Below are 5,054 nucleotides of genomic sequence, written 5' to 3'. Positions count from 1 at the left end.
TATATATATATATATATTAAAAAAAATCCAGACATGCAGTTGAAACCAAGCTAGATTTGAAAGGCGAGTTGTAAAATGTAACTTAATAGTGGATAAAAGTTTAATTTAAGGGGGCGTTTCTGGCGGAGTCCAACGCTGACTTACTTCCTGGTGTGTCACGTGACAGAAAAAGCCAATTAGTTCAACCACAGACAGACAGTGACTGTCCAGCTTACTTTGAAAAGAAGTCCTTGGTATCTGATGGCAGTCTGGAAATCATCCGAGGCACTCTGATCGTGACATGAATAGCTCTTTTTTATCCCTCTTGCCTCTCAAAAATGGAGGAGGAGGAACCTCCTCTGCCTCTCTGGACCAGCCTCCACTAGCAAAGCAAAGCAAAACATTTAATGAAGTTTAGGCAAAAGGGATTGAAATGCCGGAACACGAGGTGCACGGCTCTTGCTTGCTTGAAGTCCAAGAAATGAAGTTACACCTGCTGACACCACGACGTTTGATCGGGATCAGAGACGTGTGTCAGAGTTTTAGGGTGTAATCCTGTAAGTCTTTGTCTGTTCACTCACTGTTGAAGAGTGCATTACTGTACTGGGATGTTGATGAGAGTTGTTATGCTGGCTCGCTTCATTCTAGCTTCCCTCTGGGCAGCGGTGCACAACAGGCAGGTTTGACTGCAGCAACAGTGACTGACAGGACTGTAGGCTCACATTGGCTGTAGGGCATGCAGCCATTTGAATTAAAAGTTGGAGCCATACATTCTAGATGAAATGTAATGAATGATGCTTTTTTTTCTCTCTTAATTAGTTCATGGCAATGAATCAAAAATTATTTTGAGCTTTAAAAAGAACTAAAACCGAGCACTTCCTCTAATCAGTAGCCAACAGTAGATCATTCATCACCACGAGGAGAGCAAATACCCCAATTTCCATTTAGAAGCAGTCAAACGGTCGGCTGCTATTTTCCAGAACCTTAAACAGAAAGTTCCATAGTTGTTCAATGAGTTGCGGGTTCCAATGAAAGCCTCTCGAAATGTGGTTGAATGATTGCGTTTTTAAATACTAATAATTCAAGTTGTTAATGCGCCGCTGGTGATTAATAGGATATGAGGATAAAGTGAATCCGGAGAACTGTAGCAGGGAAATGTGATGTGAATAACAAAGAAGGCTTTATTTTGACAATAAGCAGTAAATCCTGGAGAACTGCGGTAATCTGCACGCTTATGATCAACTATCAACTGGTATTGAAAAGCAGTACTGTTTCATCTTTAGCATGAAACGGGGAGCTTATATCAACTGTTCACCAAGACACTTTAATTGTCAGTGTTCGGAGAAGTACGTAAGTTCATATTACTTGGATTTGCATATTCATTTTGATGATGGGTCGCTCCTTGAGAAAGTTGATTCATTCAAATATCTTGGACTTTGGATTTAACCATGAACTCTCCTTCAAGCCCCACATTGATTTTACTATAAAAATAACATATGGTTGTCTGAGTTTACTTTATCGCTCAATTCATTGTTTTACATTTCAAGTCAGAAAAAGAATAATATCTCAGTTGATACTACCTATTATTGATTATGCTGACATTGACTATCAAAACACCTCTGACACTTATCTTAGGCCCCTGAATGTTGTATATAATTCTCTTTGTAGATTTGTCTTGAGGTGTCCGTATAGAACTCACCATTGTTTCATGTATGAATCACTTAATTGGTTGCAGCCTAAATCTAGAAGGCAATTTCACTACTTTCAGTTAATTTTCAGATGTGTTTATTTTAATTGTCCTTCCTATTTTAAATAGTTTTTTTGTTCCATGTAGATCTTCATATCCACTCAGACATAAATGCAACATCCCTTTTTCTTTATCCCACAAATTTTCAAAGAAGTTGGACGCAGGTCATTCCAATACAAAGCTCCATCAGACCGGAATAATCTGTTACATCTTTCCGCTGCTTCAGGACATCTTTTTTTTCTCATCTTAAAACAACCTGTTCATGTTTTTAATTTGTGTGTACTTATGATCCTCAGTTTATTTGTGCTACGTAGAAACTGAAGACAAAATGCTTAAATTGTTCTTTATGCTGATGATGATTTAAAATCTGGTCATTGTATCCAATTTTTCTTGTATAACAACAGAGGGCTGATGGGGGTCTGGGTGGGAGATGGTGAGCGAGCTGTCTGGATCTGTGTATTTGCTGTGTATGTTTGTTATGTAATGCTGTTTTGTCTGTATGTGTTTTTCTATTTGTGTCTATAGGACACCCTCGAAAATGAGATGCTACATCTCAAGGGGCTATCCTATCCTTTCAAATTCAAGTCATACTTCACTTTCACTCTTCACAAGCGAGGCTGCAGTCTGCTCTGTATTCATTGACATTTTATGAATAATTCATTTATTTTATTTGTCTGAATTTGTCTTATTTTATCAGATTGTTTTCATTCCTACTTGTGCTGTTCTATTACAAACAGCATGTACAATTACAGGAAACTGGGTTGGGCTGAGGGGCTGCCGCTGCCAAAACACGTAAATCTCACTGCGGACTGTTGGTGAAATTTGGCAGCCCCGTTTCTTATATTGTAGGTCACAGTTGAAACAGGAAGTCAGGCTCCAAACTGGCGTTGGATGATTACAACGGACAGTTTGGGTTGTAAGTTGATCAATAAACTTAATTGAGAAGAGTTTTCTTTTCCATCAAGACATGTTGAACTATCAATCTAGCACACGGCTGCCTCAAGCCCCCCTAAGGAAGGGAAGGATTGGTAACAGGAACATAAGGCTTGTAAACAAAAGCAGAAACCGTAGAGCAGGCTCTATGCAGCCGTGGATTTAGTCAGATTCAAAACAACTGATTGAAACAAACATGAAGATGAGGAAAAGGGACGAAAGTTAAGCAAAGACATTACTTACGAATAATGATGCTTGTTTGATTGTTGATGTGTGAGCAGTAGTGATGACAGCAGCAGCATTCATATTGGTAGTAGAAGTAATGGTTGTGGCACTGGTTATTCTGTAAGTATCCACAGAGGCACAGACACATAATTACATCATTTTTCCTCCTAAGAAACTAAAATACTCTGATGGAAAATGCAAGAATGGCCAATGATGTTTCTCTTTTGGTTGGCAGCAAGTTGCTGTCCCGAGTAACAGGAGTTCAAGGGAGCATTAGAGTTTAGGCTCAGGGAAGTTAACCAGACGTACATTTGCCAAACCAACCAGTAACTCTTAACCAAAATTACAGTTTGACAATGCTTCTGCTTTAAATTGACAGGCGGATTATTGCAATATCCACAATTATGCAGGTGTTTTACATTCCAAGCCTCCAACAAATCAATGTTCAACCAAAACGCAGATTAAACCCCTGTGCTTGGAGTAGAACTGCTACTTCTTTATGTTGAAATGAGCCAGTTGAGTTAGTTCAGCATCTGATCAGGCAACACGTTCTCATCCCAACTCGTCACATACCGCCGCTTTGTCACGCCCCTTAGCTTCACTTTACTTTCGGCATCAAAACCACTATAGTTACCCTTAGCATCACTTTACAGGTTTAGGAAAGAACTACATGGTTGGGCCTAAAATGACTATGTTTGTACAGTGAAAACGACACTGAACGTTGTGAACACGAGAAATGAAAGAACAAATGATTGTCTCTTTCGCTGTTTAAACTACGTCACCACACTTCCGGCACACTTTCTCGGAGCGTCTACTGCTGCCTTGGATGGGTTTATATTGTAGTTAAAGCCGCAGTGTATAGAAATGGAGCAAATATGATTTAAAAATGCTGAATGCCGACAAAGCCTTGGTATTTAAGGTCCTGGGGATGAGAACGGGCTGGATCAGGAGACCCTTTGGACTAACCTGACCCACCAGATGGTTTGTTACACAGAACCATTTGAGAAGCCGTCATTGGAAACTGTTTGGAAAAAGGGCAGGCACTTTCAAAAAAGACTTGGCAGGTGATTGGATGTCAATCAACTCTTGACAAAACCAGTTGGGAGAAATCATCTTTTCCATTGAGAAAAGCCTTCAGTGCCGTTCTTTGCTCTTCTTTCAATGAAGAAATCCTCTCCAGATCTGATAGAACTGATGACATTGTAGCATCTATGTTAACCTCTTCAGGAGCCACCGTTGTTGTTTAGAACGAACAGTCGCCTCTCTGTTTCATCTCACCCGCCAGGTAACCTCTGGACACTTTCCTGTCAAGGTTTTCCCAAGATGTCCAACTTTGAGGAGACCCCCGGGGCAGACCCAGAACACGCTGGAGGGATTATATATTCCATCTGCCATGGGAGCGCCTTGGGTTCCACCAAGAGAAGTTGGTCAGGGAGAAGGACTACCTCCGGGCTACTGTTGTTAGCCTGCCAAATAAATCAAACATTATTATTTGAAAGCAGCTGGCATCACCTTGTCCAGGTTTTTTTGTTGGTGTCTGTAAAAGTGGATGAGAGCATCTTGTTCCATCCTGTACAGGAAACACACACCAGACATTCAGTTACATTTAAAGCTGCAGTGGGTAGAAATATGATTTAAAAAAGTTATTTTCTTGTAAACAAACAATTTTCATTCAGTTGACTTATTTTGTCCCGTGAGTCGATAGTCAGTGAAGTTAACGTCAACTACGACCGTTGCTGGTTCAAACTCCCCTTTCTCTCCATCTTTTGCTGGCACAGCTAGGTTTTTTGGCACGTTCCCAGCACCAATTGTCAATCAGTGGAATAGCGTGAAACTGTCAGCAGCAATCTGCTCCCCACCATAACACATACAACAGTTATGGGTCTGCTCCATAGCGCTAATAGTGGTTAAAAACTCCATGTTATACTTTAATTGCCAAACCAAACTTAACCAAACCAGACTTTTTTTTCTTGTAAAGTTATGACTTTATTCTCGTAATGTTACGACTTTTTTTCTCATAAAGTTATGTCTTTATTTTCGTAATATTAAGACTTTTTTTCTTGTAAAGTTATGACTTTTTTCTCGTAATATTACGACTTTTTTTCTTGTAAAGTTAGGACTTTATTTTTACAATATTACGACTTTTTTCCTCATACAATTATGACTTTAT

At 39.7% G+C, this 5,054-nt stretch overlaps 1 long non-coding RNA gene across 1 annotated transcript; it reads right to left on the bottom strand.

The window, feature by feature from the left end:
- Positions 1-2,413: 2,413 nt before the first annotated feature.
- Positions 2,414-4,476, bottom strand: LOC119480359. The gene is made up of 3 exons (XR_005204893.1): positions 4,397-4,476; positions 2,903-3,002; positions 2,414-2,735 (listed from the first exon to the last, which is right to left on the bottom strand). It is a non-coding gene; the product is annotated as an uncharacterized LOC119480359 (long non-coding RNA).
- Positions 4,477-5,054: the final 578 nt, after the last annotated feature.

Source organism: Sebastes umbrosus, chromosome 21 (genome assembly GCF_015220745.1).
Source record: "Sebastes umbrosus isolate fSebUmb1 chromosome 21, fSebUmb1.pri, whole genome shotgun sequence".
NCBI classification, from domain to species: Eukaryota; Metazoa; Chordata; class Actinopteri; order Perciformes; family Sebastidae; genus Sebastes; species Sebastes umbrosus.
Note: the sequence above shows the minus strand (reverse complement) of the source record. Positions and strands in the feature narration are given on the sequence as shown.